Genomic DNA, 17,807 nt, shown 5'->3' with positions numbered 1-17,807 from the left:
CAGAGGGGGTAATGCGAGAAAGATTCTTGCACAGAAAGAGTGCAGGTGGATTGTCCTATTGGGGTCAATGAAACCTGACGGATTGAACGAAACTTTAAGTTTTGCCTCTTTTCTGTAATGTCTATTGCTGATTTTATCTGTTATTAATTATGTGTTTTCTGTATTATAGTTATTTAGTTATCCTTCTACTTGTCCTACGTGTTTGGTATCCCCGTGTGGTGCAGATTTGAAGTGATCCATCTGAACTTCCTGGAGAATATAGGATCAGGAAAAGGAAGATATTTAGTTATTTGTCTGTATTGTTTGTATTTATTAATATGTAACAAAGTGATATGAGATATAGATGGCGCTGTCGAGCCGTAATATGGAGTTCTGCCTTGAATGGCCTGTTATGACACTAACCTAAGTATAATAGGGTACAAACATATTATCCCTTATACTAACATACTCAGGAATGGTGCCTAGGCTGGTGGATTTCTGGAGTTAAATGTATTGATGCAATTGAACTTGTAGATAACATCACCTGGGGCGAGAGCTCTCTGAAACGCTCTACACTGTTTACTTGATGCTTATTTCTATTTTTATATTTATTTTTATTTGTATTTTATTTTATTTTTTGTTGTGATCGGGGATATCATATTAAATGGGTACGACCCTGGTATTGCATGAGGACATATCTATCAATCTCATGCCCTTAAATATTATTATTTTTGTTGTTTCACGTGAATAATCATATGTACATCACCTGTATATTGTAATAGGTGTACTCTTAATTTATGTCCAATGCAATACTATGTATATGCATTGACATATCATACATTATGTTATATTTTTGTTTGTGTTTCACTTTACTCATGTGACTTCTTTTCTTTCTTTTTTCTTACTTTTTATGTTTATACCGCATATAATTGTGTATCACGTCTTCATCGACCACATTACTTATAATTATAACTATTCACTATGTATTTTATATATTTTCAACTATCCATTTACTATCTGTCACTGTCCTTCTTTGTTTTGCATCTTTTCTGCATGTTTACATATGCTATCAGACTTTACCGTAACCTGGGCGATCCTATAATTATATCACTGTCATTGGAACTACTGAAATACGATGTACAGCGTACTTCTATGACTCTGGTATCCTGATCCTGTTATTTCCTTGTTATCTCTCCTTTCGAATCCACTTACCTCCTTGATGCTGTGCGCTTGCTCGGTGAGACGACCTGCGGCGACGCCTGCCCACTTCGGCTTCGATTCATGCACTGCGCATGTCCGGAACTCCCGTTACGCGTCGGGAGTCCGGGTATGCGCTACAGCATGCGGGGCCGGATGTGGGGCATGCCTCTCTTCCGGTCGCGTCATCATGCAAGCGCCGACTTCTATCTCGGCGCTAATATGGATTCATTTCTCTGTGTACACACACTATAAAAGGACCACAAACACTATGGGCTTAATGTACCCCCTGAGGAAGCCAAAGATAGCGAAACGCGCGTTGGGGTTGTACTGTGGACCTTCCAGCACGGACATATCGTGAGACTCTCACTTTTGAATGGGTAAGACAGCATCACTATAACTGATCACCATACAAGTACTGTGTTCCCTATGTCACTATTTTCTGGCCAGGCACTTATCCATTGTTGCCACATAAATTTTAAGACATCGAGAACTAGCAGTATTTGACCCACTTTGCTGAGATATTCTATATACTTTATTGTATTGGTGGTGAATTTGAGTCTGCCCTATTATATTACTCCTATGTTGTATCTTGTCCTGTGCTGTATTGTATACCACGGTATTAGTACTAGAGTCTTCTTATGATGTGTTTTTAAATGTATGTTATTTTCTATCAATAAAATTTATATATTCTTGTATACTTAGACGATATAGCTCTCTTTTCTTCGGTATGGTTCTATAATTATGGAGCAGTCTATTTGACATAATATGGGGGGAAGTTGGTTTTCCAAACTTTACCTAGCCTGTAACCAACATATGCTTAGAGTTTATCTATCCATTAGAGAGTGGAGATTGTGAGGAGGTTGAAACCTTGTGGGTGGAATTACAAAGGGAGGTAAACACTGAAAAATTACTTTTGGTGTAATCTATAGACCCCCAATATAATTGAGGAGATGGAAGGTCAGCTATATAAACAGATGGAGCGGACTGCACAGGCTGGTACTGTAGTAATAATGGGAGATTTTAATTACCGGGATATTAATTGGTGTCATGGTTCGGCTTCAACTACAAAGGGGAGACATTTCCTCAACCTGTTGCAGGAAAATTTTATGGACCAGTTTGTGGAAGACCCGACTAGAGGTGAAGCTCTGTTGGATCTGGTCATTTCTAATAATGCAGATCTTGTTAGGAATGTCAATGTTCGTGAAAACCTCGGTAACAGTGATCACATTTTACATATACTGTAAAAAACAAACACAGGCTGGGGGGGCAAAAACACTTAATTTTAGGAAGGCCAATTTCCCCAGGATGAGGGCTGCAATTCAGGATATAGATTGGGAAGAACTAATGTCAAATAATGGTACGAATGATAAATGGGAGATTTTCAAATCTACTTTGGGTAATTATAGTGCAAAATTTATTCCTATAGGTAACAGGTATAAACGACTAAAATTAAACCCCAAATGGCTTAAACCTTCTATAAAAAGGGCAATACATGACAAAAAAAGGGCATTTGAAAAATACAAATCTGAGGGTACAGCTGTAGCCTTTGTAAATTATAAAGAGCTTAACCCCTTCCCGCTAGGTGACGTAATATTCCGTCACAGGACTTGTCCTGTTAACGCAAACTGACGGACTATTACATCACAGCATTAACAGGGCACTGTGTCGGCAGACACAGTTTTAAAGCAGTGATAGCTTAATGCTATCACTGCTTCAAGGAGGGAATGGAGCTAGCTCAGATCCCTGCCATTAATCCCTCAGATGCCGAGATCGCGGCACCTTAGTGGTTTGTAGCGATCGACATCGACACAATGTTATCGTGACGAATCTGATCGCTGCTATGGCAACCGGAGGCCTAATAATGGCCTCCTGGTCTGCCACATACGATAGCCTATTAGGCCCCGCCCACAGACGGGACCTAATAGGCTTGCTGTCAGTGGATGACTGACAGCTCTATTGCATTGCACTATGTAGGTAGTGCAATGCATTAGAGCAAAGATCAGAGGTGCAGGACCTCAAGTCTCCTAGTGGGACAAAAAATTTTTTTTTAAAAAGTATCATAAAAGTGTAAAAATAAAAGTTTCAATTACTGCCTTTTCCTATAATAAGCCTTTTATTATTGGGAAAAAATGAAAATGTTAAAAAAACAGTACACATATTTGGTATCGCCGCGTCCGTAACGACCCAAACTATAAAACTATAATATTATTTTTCCTGCACGGTGAACACCGCATAAAAAAACCCCAAAAAAACCCCACCAGAGTCACTATTTTTTTTATCACCACCCCTCACAAAACATTAAATAAAAAGTGATAATAAAGTCGCATGTACCCCAAAATGTTACCAATAAAAACTACAACCTGTCCCGCAAAAAACAAGCCCTTAGAGAGCTTTTTTGACTGAAAAATAAAAAAAAAATTCTGGCCCTCAGAATATAGCGATGTGCAGAGTGTCCAAAAGCGGATAACGTCTGGCTCCATTTATCAGTGTGACATCAGCCACATATCTCTGAAATATTATTTATTTACCGCATTATTATACCCTCTTATTATGCATTGATGTACTCCGCATAGCTTACATATGCCTCAACATCATAAACTGAAATACCAGCAAAACGCCAAACAGAACAACTGCCAAGCAAAATCTGCGCTCCAAAAACCAAATGCTGCTCCCTCCCTTTTGAACCCTACAGCATGCCCAAACAGCAGTTTACGTCCACATATATGGCATTGCCATACCTGGGGGAACCAGCTTAGCAGTTTACAAGATGTGTGTCTTTGGTGCCACAAACAGGGCAAAACATATTGCGCACTAAAATGGCATATCATCGGAAAATTGCAATTTTCACTTTGCACCATTTGCTGCACATTAATTACTGATGGAAAAACACCTGTGGGGCAAAATGCTCACTACACCCCTTAAAATGCCTCAAGGGGTGTCGTTTCCAAAATAGGGGTCACTACTTGGAGGTTTGTTTTGCTATTTGACCTCAGAGCCCTGCAATTGTGGGCCAATTGTGGGCCAATGCTGTGAAAATCACCAAAATGGACCTCAAATGTGCATGTTGCTCTTCACTTCTAAGCTGTGTCATATGTCCAGGCAAACGTTAAATGCCTTGAGGGGTGTAGTTTCCAAAATGGGGTCACTTCTTGGGGGCTTCTACTGTACTCTGGTACTTCAGGGTTTTGAAAATGCGACATGGCGCCCAAAAACCAAGCCAGCAAAATTTGCATGCCAAATAGCACTCCTGCCTTTCTGAGCCCTGCCATGTGTCCAAACAGCAGTTTATTACCACATATGGGGTATTGTCGTAATCGGGGGAAATTGCTTTATAAATGTTCGGGTGCTTTTTCCTCTTTATCCCTTGTGAAAATGAAAAAATGCAACTTTTATTGGAAAAAACGCTGATATTCATTTTTACGGCCTAATTCCAATACATTTTTCAAAAGACCAGTGAGGTCTAAATGCTTACTATACCCCTAGATAAATTCCTTAAGGGGTGTAGTTTCCAAAATAGGGTCACGTTTGGGGAATTCCTACTGTTTCGGTCCCACAGGCACTTAGCAAATGTGACATGGCACCCAAAAACCATTCCAGATAAATTTGAGCTCCAAATGGTTCTCCTTCCCTTTTGACCCCTGCCGTGTGTCCAAGCAACAGTTTATGACCACTTTTGGGGTATTGCTGTAATCGCGAAAAATTGCTTTTCAAATGTTGGGGTGCTTTTTCTCCTTTATGCCTTGTAAAAATAAAAAATTTCAACATTTTATTAGAAAAAAATGTAGATTTTCATTTTCACGGCCTAATTCCACTAAAGTCAGCAAAAAACCTGTGTGGTTAAAATGCTCACTATACCCCTTGATAAATTCCTTGAGGGGTGTAGTTTCCAAAATGGGGTCACTTTTGGGGGGTTTCCACTGTTTTGATACCTCCAGGCAACATGGCACCAAAAATAATTCCTGCAAAATCTGTGCTCCAAAATCCAAATGGCGCTTTTTCCCTTCTGAGCCCTGCTGTGGGTCCAATCAGCCGTTTATTACCACATATGAGGTATTCCTGTAATCGAGAGAAATTGCTTTACAAATTTGGGGTTCTTTTTCTCCTTTATTTCTTGTAAAAATTAAAATTTTTTTTTTTTAGAGAAAAGGTGGATTTTCATATTCCTGCCCGAATTCCACTAGATTCTGCAAAAAAACCTGTGGGGTCAAAATGCTCACTATACCCCTAGGAAAATTCCTTGAGGAGTGTAGTTTCCAAAATAGGGTCACTGTTGGGGGTTTTCCCACTGTTTTGGTATCTCCAGGACATTACAAACGTGACATGGCACCGAAAATCTGCGCTCCCAAATCCAAATGGCGCTGTTTCCCTTCTGAGCCATGCCGTGGGTCCAAAAAGCAGTTTATTACCACATATGGAGTATTGCCGTAATCGGGAGAAATTGCTTTACTAACGTTATGGTTCTTTTTCTCCTTTATTTCTTGTAAAAATTAAAAAATTCTAAGTTTTTTCAGAAAAAAAGGTAGATTTTAAATTTTACAGACTATTTCCAATAAATTTAGCAAAAAACCTGTGGGGTTAAAATACTAACTATACCCCTCGATAATTTTCCTGAAGGGTGCAGTTTCCAAAATGGGGTCACTTTTGGGTGCTTTCCACTGTTTTGGCACCACAAGACCTCTTCAAACCTGACATGGTGCCTAAAATATATTCTAAAAAAAGGAGACCCCAAAATCCTCTAGGTGCTCCTTTGCTTCTAAGGTCCGTGTTTCAGTCCAAGAGGAAACTAGGGCCACATGTTGGATATTTCTAAAAACTGTAGAATTAGGATAATAAATATGGAGTTGCAATTCTTGGCTAAAACCGTCTGTGGTACTAAATGTTTTTATTACAAATTAATTTTGGCAAAAAAAATGAAATTAGTAAATTTCACATCTATTTTGCTTTCATTCCTATGAAACGCCTAAAGGCTTAAGAAACTGCAATTGCAATTTTTGGCTAAAACCATCTGTGGTACTAAATGTTTTTATTACAAATTAATTTCACATCTATTTTGCTTTAATTCCTGTGAAACGCCTAAAGGCTTAACCCCTTAAGGACGCAGCCTAGTTTGGGCCTTAAGGCTCAGAGCCCATTTTTCAAATCTGACATATTTCACTTTACGTGGTAATAACTTCGGAATGCTTAAACCTATCCAAGTGATTCTGAGATTGTTTTCTCATGAGACATTGGGCTTTATGTTAGTGCTAAAATTTGGTCTATACATTCAGTGTTTATTTGTGAAAAATAGCAAAATTTAGAGAAAATTTGAAAAAAATAGCACTTTTCTGAATTTAAATGCATCTGTGTAATGACAGGGTAGGGAGACAGACAGGTGAGCCCTAATCTACCTGCCACTCAGTCCCTGCCTACTTGCAACGGCCCGTCCTAGGCGACGGCGTACAACTGGGCGACGGTCCCTACGCTCAATAAGTGCACGACAGGCAAACAGACAAGGGTACACAGAAGCTAAGGGAAATGGGGCAGTTGCCCACGGCAACACAGTGAGCAACAAGAGTAGTGAACGAGCCGAGTCAAACCAGGAGTGCATGAGGTACAAATCGCAGAGCAGGAGCGTAGTCAGTAAAGCCAGGGTCAAAAATGAAGCAAGATCAATAATCATAGCAGGAGCAGCAGAGCCAGGAAACAGAAAAGAATCACAGGCAAAGGAGGAGCAGGAAATGCAGCTATAAATAGAGGGCGGAAGCTAGCTCCGTCTGGCCAGGCTGTGACAGGCTCTCCCACTCCTCAGCCTCCCAGCCTGACTGGTAGAAGATCGTGTCACTCTCTCAGACCTAGGAGCAGGTGCAGACTGATTACCCACGGGCGTTGACACAGAAGCTGTATCTGGCAGATCCTTTACAATCTGCTTGTAAGGCATATCGTTATACCACACAAAATAGTTACTAATTAACATTTCCTATATGTCTACTTTAGATTGACATCGTTTTTTGAACATTCTTTTATTTTTCTTGGACGTTACAAAGCTTATAACATAAACAACAATTTCTCATATTTTTAAGAAAATTTCAAAAGCCTTTTTTTTAGGTATATGTACAGTTCTGAAGTGGCATTGAGGGGCCTTTGTATTATAAACCCCCATAAAACACCCCATTTTAAAAACTAGACCTCTCAAAGTATTCAAAACAGCATTTAGAAAGTTTATTAACCCTAGTGGAGGTGAAATTTGCAAATTTCATTTTTCTTGCAGAAATTAAATATTATTCCATTTATTTCTGTAACACAGAAGGTTTTACCAGATAAACACTAATAAATATGTATTATCCAGAATCTGCTGTTTTTAGAAATGTCCCACATGTGGCTCTAGTGTGCTCGTGGACTAAAATACAAGCACCAGAAGCAAAGAGTCACCTTGTGCATTTTGCGGCCTCTTTTTTATTAGAATATATTTTAGGCAGCAAGGTTTGAAGAGGTGTTGTGGTGCCAAAACAGTAGGAATCCCCCAAAAGTGACCCCCTTTTGGAAACTACACCCCCCAAGGAATTTATTTATGGTTGTTGTTACCATTTTGACCCCACAGTTTTTTCACAGCACATATTTGAATTGGGCTGTTAAATAAAAAAAATGACATTTGTTTCAATAAGATGTCATTTTTGACCAAAATTTCCTAGTTTCACAGGGAACAAAATGCCCCATTTCTCCTGAATGCGACAATACCCCATTTGTGGTGATAAACTGCCGTTTGGGCCCATGGGAGGCCTCAGAAGGGAAGGAGCGCTTTGTGTTCTTTGGAGTGCAGATTTCGCTGTATTGTTTTTGAGTGCCATGTCGCATTTGCAGAGCCCCAGAGGTATCAGAGCAACAGAAACACACAAGAAGTGACCCCATTTTGGAAACTACACCCCTCAAGGAATTAATTTATGGTTGTTGTTACCATTTTGACCCCACAGTTTTTTCACAGCTCATATTTGAATTGGGCTGTGAAATAAAAAAAAAATTAGTTTGAATAATATGTCATTTTTGACCAAAATCTCTTTCTTTCACAGGAAAAAAAAATGCCCCATTTTGTTGCTTAATTTCTCCTGAGTGCGGCAATACCCTATTTGTGGTGATAAACTGATGTTTTGGCCCATAGGAGGACTCAAAAGGGAAGGACCACCATTTGGCATACTGGAGCTTTTCTGGTGCTAAGTCATGCATGGAGAACCCCTGAGGTACCAGTACAGTTGAAACCCCCAAGAAGTGACCACATTTTAAAAACTACACCCCTTAATGCATTCATCTAGAGTTGTAGTGAGCATTTTGACCCCACAGTTATTGTGTAAAAGTTAATGCACACCAGATGATGCAGAGTGAGATTTGCAATTTCCTATACATATATGCCATTTCAGTGTCCGATATATAGTGCCCAGCATGTGCCATCGGAGACATACACCCCATAAATTGTAATGTGGGTTCTCCCTGGTACGGCAATACCCTACATGTGACTGTTATCTGCTGCCTGGACACACGGCAGGGCTCAGAAGGGAAGGACCACCATTTAACCTACTGGAGCTTTTCTGGTGCTAAGTCATGTATGCAGAACCCCTAAGGTACCAGTACAGTTGAAACCCTCAAGAAGTGACCCCATTTTAAGAACTACACCCCTTATGGCATTCATCTAGAGGTGTAGTGAGCATTTTGACCACACAGTTATTGTGTAAAAGGTAATGTACAGCAGATGGTGCAGAGTGAGATTTGCAATTTCCTATACATATATGACATTTCAGTGTCGGATATATAGTGCCCAGCATGTGCCACCGGAGACATACACCCCATACATTTTAATGTGGGTTCTCCCGGGTATGGCAATACCCTACATGGGGCTGTTATCTGCTGCCTGGACACATGGCAGGGCTCAGAAGGGAAGGACCACCATTTAGCCTACTGGAGCTTTTCTGGTGCTAAGTCATGCATGCAGAACCCCTGAGGTACCAGTACAGTTGAAACCCCCGAGAAGTGACCCAATTTTAAGAACTACACCCCTTAAGGCATTCATCTAGAGGTGTAGTGAGCATTTTGACCCCGCAGTTATTGTGTAAAAGTTAATGCGCAGCAGATGATGCAGAGTGAGATTTGCAATTTCCTATACATATATGCCATTTCAGTGTTCGATATATTGTGTCCAGCATGTGCCACCGGAGACATACACCCAATAAATTGCAATGTGGGTTCTCCCGGGTACGGCAATACCCTACATGTGGCTGTTATTTGCTGCTTGGGCAAACGGCAGGGCTCAGAAGGGAAATATGAGGGGGATAAGCTGTGCGGAGTGCATCAGGGTAAATTAAACAATCTTTTATATGGAGCCCTGGTTTTTCGGGACACGTGTCGCATTGGTATATTGTGTCCTTCCTTATCCCCCTCTTATAGCAGACTCTGCACCTCTTTTGACTCTTTCCTTTCCCACCGGTTTTGGGAACTTCTCCTGGAAAGTGTTGCCCTGGTATGATGCGTGTGGCCTCGCTTCCAGAAGTACTGGGTGCCCCCCCTTCCTGGTCCCTAAAGATTAGGTTTTTGATAACCACCTCTTGAAATTACAGGAAAGTTCCCCTCTGGCCTGCACATCGACGTAGCACGTACGCATTGTACAATGCCATCTGTATGATGTGAACGGCCAGCTTCTTATACCACACCCTCGATTTCCGCATTGGGTGCTGTAGGGCTTCAGGACTTGATCTGACAAGTCCACCCCTCCCATGTACCTATTGTAGTCCAGGATGCAATCTGGTTTGGGGGTCTCTGTACTGGTACCTCGTACTGGTACATGGGTACTGGTGTGGCCATGTATTGTTGACAATACATGACATCTCTCTTGTCCTTGTACTTGACACACAATATGTTGCTGCTAGAATGTGCTCTGCTCTCACCCCTTCTGAGTGTTTGCCCAAGCAGTGTTTTAGGGAGACCTCTCAGATTTTTTTCTAGCAGTGCCGCATGCCGCAGTACTTCTGGAAGCGATGCACTTGAAGAGTGGGACGCTGGTATAAAAATAATACAGGTAGAGGTGGTAACCCTGGTCCACCAGTGGGTGCACCAAATCCCACACAATTTTTGCGTTAATTCCCAGTAATGGGGGGCATTCTGGGGGCTGAATACTGCTGTCCTTCCCTTCATATATCCTAAATTTGTAGGTATACCCTGATGCACTCTCGCACAGCTTATACATCTTCACACCATACCTTGCCCTCTTACTCGGCAGGTACTGGCGGAATTGAAGCCTCCCTTTAAAATGTACAGGGACTCATCAATAGAAATACACTTCTCGGGGGTGTATGCTTGGGCAAACCGGACACTGAAATGGTCTAATAGGGGTCTCAGTTTATATAAACGGTCAAAATTGGGTAATCTCGGAGTGGGCACTGCTCATTATCGGCATAATGTAGGAAGCAAAGTATTGCCTCATAACGCATCCTGGACATGGCCATACGGTACATCGGGGTGTGGTATAAGATGTCCGTGCTCCAGTAGGTCCTAATGGATGGCTTTTTCAGAAGCCCCATGTTCAAGAGCAGTCCCCAGAACCTGCCCAACTCTGCTGCGTCTACAGGAGTCCATCTGTGGGATTGGGCATAAAAGGATGTGGGGTTCTTTGTTATATACTGTTGGGCATATAAATTAGTCTGGGAGACCATTAGCTCTATAAAGTCATCAGTGAAGAAGAACTTGAAAAAGTCCATCTCACTGAGCCCTGCCGTGTTAAATTTGATCCCTGGGCTGCCCGTGTACTCAGGGATTTGGGGTTCATAATTGTCTGGTGTGGGCGTCCAAATGGGCTCACTTCGCTCGGGGGTATCACTTGTTGTGGGGTCACTTCTCTCAGGGATTTCAACTATCGTGGTGGTCCTGGGGCGTCTCCTATGGGGTCCCTCCTCTTCAACGCTGGATGAGGAGGTAGACAAATAAAACAGTGTTTCACCATCTGACGAGTCTGTGTCGGAGGCCAGAAATGCATACGCCTCTTCAGCAATAAATGTCCATTGGGACATGCTTGTGCTAAGATAAAATGTATATTCAGCAAAAAAATAAATCCCTAACTGGGAGCAATAGGCTAGCACAACTAGCACAAATGCGTGTTTTGTTTTTAGAGAGCAAGTGGACTTCCCTGACACTAAAGCTAACTAGGGCGAGGGTTCCTAACACTAAACCTAACTAAATTTTATGTGAACTTCCCTAACGCTAAACCTAACTATGGCGACGATTCCCTGACACTAAACCTATCTAGATTATTCCGAGCTTCCCTGATACTAAACCTAACTACGGTGACGGGTCACTGACGCTAAACCTAACTACAGTGATGGATCCCTAACGCTAAACCTAACTACGGTGACCGATTCCTGACGCTAAATTCCCTGACACTATACCTAACTACGCTTTTTGACGGTTCCCTGACACTAACTAACCCTAATACTAAACTAACCAGTTAAATTGTCAAAATTGGCTAAACAAAGTATTTAATTTTTTTTCAATATATTTTATATAGAAAAAAATGAAAATCAAATCCCCAGGGACCAAGAAATTTGGTCCTGAAGACTGAAAAGTAGTCAGTGATAGGAGATCACTGACCAAAAACGTGGGTGGAACTCAAAGAGGAAGGGAACAGGAGTGGATAGTGGATGGGGAGGTGGGAAGCAAAAAAAACTTTGTTTTTGAAACTTTTTTCACTTTTTTAACTTCTTTTCTCTTCTGTCTCTCTGCTCACAACTGCTCTGAACGCCTTGCTAACTCCAACAGAGGCATTCAGGGCGGTTGCAGCAGGATGTGATGTCAGGGAGAGGAAGTGAAGAGGCCGATCACTGCTATTGGTCAGTTAGACTAGCCAATAGCGGTGATCGCCGAGGCGGGACCATAGTAACTGGTCCCGGCACATTATGCTGTGATAGCCTGCTGTCAGAAACAGCCGCTATCACAGCTCATGAACGCGTGGGCACGAGCACCGCTGTGCTGAATGAGACCGATTGCTGCTATTGGTCAGTTAGTCACTGACTAGCCAATAGCGGCGATCGGCGAGGCGGGACCATAGTAAATGGTCCCGGCACATTATGCTGTGATAGCCTGCTGTCGGAAACAGCACCTATCACAGCTCATGAACGCGCCAGGCACGAGCCCCGCATTGCTGATTGCAGGACGTACTATTAGGTCATGGAGCGCGAACGATACAGCTACCATGACCTAATAGCATGTCCAGGAGCGGGAAGGGGTTAAGAAACTTTTTGAATGCTGTTTTGAATACTTTGAGGGGTGCATTTTTTAAAATGGGGTGATTCATGGGGACTTTCTAATATATAAGTCCATCAAAGCCACTTCAAAACTGAACTGGCCCTGTAAAAATTGCCTTTTGAAATTTTCTTGTAAATGTAAGAAATTCCTGCTAAAGTTCTAAGCCTTGTAACGTCCTAGAAAAAAAAAAAGTATGTTCAAAAAACAATGCAAACATAAAGTAGACATATGGAGGATGTTAACTAGTAACTATTTTGTGTGGTATTACTATCTGTCTTACAAGCAAATACATTTAAATTAAGAAAAATGCAAATTTTAACAAATTTTCTCAAAATTTTGGTGTTTTTCACAAATAAATACTGAATTTATCGACCAAATTTTTTACTAACATCAAGTACAATATGTCACGAGAAAACAATCTCAGAATCGCTTGGCTAGGTAGAAGCATTCTCAAGTTATTACCTCATAAGGCTGGGTTCACACGACCTATTTTCAGACGTAAACGAGGCGTATTATGCCTCGTTTTACGTCTGAAAATACGGCTACAATACGTCGGCAAACATCTGCCCATTCATTTGAATGGGTTTGCCGACGTACTGTGCAGACGACCTGTTATTTACGCGTCGTCGTTTGACAGCTGTCAAACAACGACGCGTAAAAATACAGCCTCGTCAAAAGAAGTGCAGGACACTTCTTTGGACGTTTTTGGAGCTGTTTTCTCATAGACTCCAATGAAAACAGCTCCAAAAACGGACGTAAAAAACGCCGCGAAAAATGCGAGTTGGTAAAAAAACGTCTGAAAAGCAGGGTCTGTTTTCCCTTGAAAACAGCTCTGGATTTTCAGACGTTTTTGGTCACTACGTGTGCACATACCCTAAAGTAACACGTCAGATTTGAAAAAATCGGCTGTGTCCTGAAGGCCAAAACAGGCTGTGTCCTTAAGGGGTTAATAAAATCTGTAAAAAGGTAATAAAAACAGCAAAAATACAAAATGAAAGGCAGGTGGCCAAGGATAGTAAAACAAATCCCAAAAAATTCTTCAAGTATATAAATGCAAAATAGCCAAGGTCTGAACATGTAGGACCCCTAGATAGTGGTAATGTGGAGTTGGTCACAGGGGATCAAGAGAAGGCAGAGTTACTAAATGGGTTCTTCAGCTCTGTATATACAACAGAAGAAAGAGCAGCTGATGTAGCCGCTGCAAGTGCTGTTAATATATCAGTTGATATGCTGAATTGGATGAATGTAGATATGGTGCAAGCTAAATTAAATAAAATAAATTCATTTGTAAACTTGCGTTTTTTAAATACTCTTACGTAAAAAAAACCTGTATTCACTAACAACACGCTTTCCCATTGATGTCAATGGGAAGCTTCAATCATGCATTTTTTACGCATTTCCCGGCACGTAAAATGCGCCAAAAAGCACGTTGAATACACGCCGTGTGAACAGGACCTAACATAACATAAAATATCAACATTAATCAAAACCATTAATGAAAATGTAAATAGAGGCATCATCACATTATGCAAAATAGCCAGCACTCACCCCCATGTCATACTAGAACAGACTAAGCACTCAATGAATTAGCCACACACCACACTGGTACCTGGCATCTGGTGTTCACTACTGTGCATGTCTGAAGAAAATGATCATCGGACCAGAGAGGTCACATGACATCCTATCATTCTGTGTGACAGTGCTCCAGCACTAGCGTCTCTAGCAGGGCCGCCATCAGGCCAGAATGGCTGGTACTGCTGTCAGGGGCCCAGCCACATTGATGAAAAAAAGGGGCCCGTCCACTTCTCAGCTGCTTTACACATTTGAATGAGGACCCCAGCGTTAGTTACTTAGAGAAAGGAACGGACCCTGCAATGTAATAGGACCCGTTCCTTACTCTGAAGTAACTAACGCTGGGGCCCTGAGAGGACTTACAGAAGAAGAAGATGCAGCATGTAAGCAGAAGCTCCATGTGGAGAGAGCCGCCCACCAGACACATCCTGCACTACACAGCCGACTGGACCTGCAGGCTGGGGAGTGCCCCCCCTCTCCATCCTGCTTCATATTCCTCCTGACCCTGTTAGATTTTCATTTTTACGGCCTAATTCCACTAAAGTCAGCAAAAAACCTGTAGGGTATAAATTCACACTGTACCCTTCGATAAATTCCTTGAGGGGTGTCGTTTCCCAAATGGGGTCACTTTTGGGCGTTTGACTGTTTTGTTCCCACAGGAGCTTTGCAAATGCGACATGGCACCCGAAAACTATTCCAGCAAAATCTGCGCTCCAAAATCAAAATAGTGCTCCTTCCGTTCTAAATCCTGCCTTGTGTCCAAACATCAGTTTATTGGCACATATGGGGTATTGCCATAATCGGGAGAAATTGCTTTTCAAATGTTGGGGTGTTTTTTGCCCTTTAACCATTGTAAAAATTTAACATTTCTAAGTTTTAGTGGAAAAAAATTAGATTTTCATTTACACTTCCTCATTCCACTAAATTCAGCAAAAAAAACAACCTGTGGGGCCAAAATGCTCACTATACCCCTTGAAGGGTGTAGTCTGCCAAATGGTGTCTACTTGGGGATGTTTCCACTGTTTTTACCCCACAAGACCTCTTCAAACCTGACATGGTGCTAAAATATATTCTAATAAAAAGAAGACCCCAAAATCCTCTAGGTGCTCCATTGCTTCTGAGGCCTGTGCTTCAATAAATTAGCACACTAGGGCTACATCTGGGATATTTTTAAAAACTGCAGAATCTGGGCAATACACATTGAGTTGCGTTTCTCTGGTAAGACCTTCTGTGTTACAGAAAAAAGGATTAAATATGAATTTCTGCAAAAAAAAATTAAATATGTAAATTTCATCTCTACATTGCTTTGATTCTTGTGAAGCGCCTAAAGGGTTAAGAAACTTTCCAAATGCTGTTTTGAATACTTTAAGGGGTGCAGTTTTTAAAAAGGGGTGATTTATGGGGGTTTGTATTGTATGAGCCCTCAAAGCCACTTCTCAACTGAACTGGTCCCTGAAAAAATAGCCTTTTGAAATTTTATTGAAAATGTGAGAAATTGCTGCTAAAGTTCTAAGCCTTGTAATGTCCTAGAAAAGAAAAGGATGTTCAAAAAAATAATGCCAATCTAAAGTAGACATATGTGAAATGTTAATTAGCAACTATTTTGTGTGATATATTTAAATTTAGAAAAATGCTAATTTTTCGCTAAATTTTGGTGTCACAAGAAAACAATCTCGAAATCGCTTGGATAGGTAAAAGCATTCCAAAGTTATTACCACATAAAGTGACACGTCAGATTTAAAAAATGGGGCTGCGTCCTGAACCTGCCAACTAGTCCACATCCTTAAAGAAAACCTTTCACCTGCCCGTACATGTGCAGCTGAGTGCAGCATGTAATGGGCAGGGCTGCACAAACCATGGGGCAATTAAAACATTTTTCTACTCTCCTCCGTTATTTAGATATCGGTGCCGTTATATTTTGCGCCCAATATTTCAATAACCCCCTGAACTGTCAATGGGGCATGTAATGGCAAGGTGGGCGTGTTACTATGACTGTGACACTGTCAAATTAGCTATGGACAGTGTTACAGCAAGAGCTGGAGAGAGGAGAACGTGTGCACGCGCACGCTCTCACTCTTCATCTGTCGGCAGACAAGGACAAGACTGATTAATCGCGAGAGATCAGTCTTGTACTTGTCTGCCGAACTGGAAAGGGGGTGTGTCACTGCTGCGGACTGTGTAAGAGCTGGAGAGAGGAGAGCGCGTACGCTCTCACTCATCAGCTCTCAGAAGACAAGGACAAGACTGTGATCTCTTGCGAGAGATCAGTCTTGTACTTGTCTGCCGAACTGGCAAGGCGGCGTGTATATGATACGGACAGTGCAAGAGCTAAAGAGGAGAGAGCGCATGCCGACAGCTGAAGACTGAGAGTGTGTGTGTGCACACGCTCTCCTCTCTCCAGCTCTTGGTGTAACACTGTCAGTAGCTGATTGGACAGTGTCACAGAAAAAGTAACACACTCCCTTGCCATAACACACCCCATTGACAGTTCAGGAGGTTATTTAAATATCGGGCACCAAATATAACGGCACCGATATATAAATAACGGAGGAGGGTAGAAAATGAATGGAAAGTGCCACAGGGTTTGTGCAGCCCGCACTCAGCTACACATGTGTGAGCAGAGGAAAGGTTCTCTTTAAGGGGTTAAAACTATTTTCCTAATATTGTGTAGGTCCCCCTCATTCCTTTATGTCCTGTAAGTTGCAAAATTATGCCTTCATGTATCGGACTTGTTTTTCCAGCACATCACACAGATGCTTGATCAGATAGAGATCTGGGAAATTTGCTCTGCGGAAGAGTGCATTATTCTGTTGAAAGAGTCTACTGCCATTAGAAGGCTTGCCAAGATGGGGTCTACTTGGTCTGAAACAAGATTTAGGTAGGTGGTGCATGCCAAAGTAACATCCACATGAATGACAGGACCCATGGTTTCCCAACATAACATTGGACAGAGCATCACACTGCCTCCACTTTCTCAACTTTTTCTCATAGTACATGCTGATGCCATCTCTTCCCCAGGTAAGCGACGCACATACACCCAGACTACCACATGATGTACATGAAAACGTGATTCCAGGGGTGGAAATCCAATTTTTAACAACAGGTTCCCTGTTTTGCGGACAAAGACATGCGCGCTGCGGGGGGGGGGGGGGGGGGTCATGGTGTTTTGCGGTGTATCGAGCCATTGAAAATGATCCCAATAATAAAATAAAACAATTACGATATTCCAATACCCTCTACATTAAAGTGGACTCTAAATGAAGAAATTCTCTGTCCAGAATGCTTTAGTGTGGATTGCCATACTGTGTATATAATTACATAAGCGTACATATCTGCCTACACACACATTATATTAAGCTCACCCATTACGTATAGACCTATATGCGCACAATCAATATCCTAAGCGTGCTCAGTCCATTTAGTTTGGCTGTGCACATGAGAAGGATGGAGGACAGTGCGGCGTGCACAGTACGCCGCGACAACCCTCCCGGCTAATGCACAGATACGGTGCCAGGAGCAAGCTCATTACATATATACAGCACCAGAACAAAGCTCAGTACAAATATACTGCACCAGAACAAAGCTCAGCACATAAATATAACACCAGAACCAAGCTCAGTATATATATATATATATATATATATATATATACACAACACCAGATCCAAGCTCAATACATAAATACAACACCAGAACCAAGCTCAATACATATATACAGTACCAGAACAAAACTCAGTACATAAACACAACACCAGAACAAAGCTCAGTACATATATACAACACCAGAACAAAGCTCAGTA

The sequence above is a fragment of the Rhinoderma darwinii genome, chromosome 3 (genome assembly GCF_050947455.1).
Source record: "Rhinoderma darwinii isolate aRhiDar2 chromosome 3, aRhiDar2.hap1, whole genome shotgun sequence".
Lineage (NCBI taxonomy): Eukaryota > Metazoa > Chordata > Amphibia > Anura > Rhinodermatidae > Rhinoderma > Rhinoderma darwinii.
Note: the sequence above shows the minus strand (reverse complement) of the source record.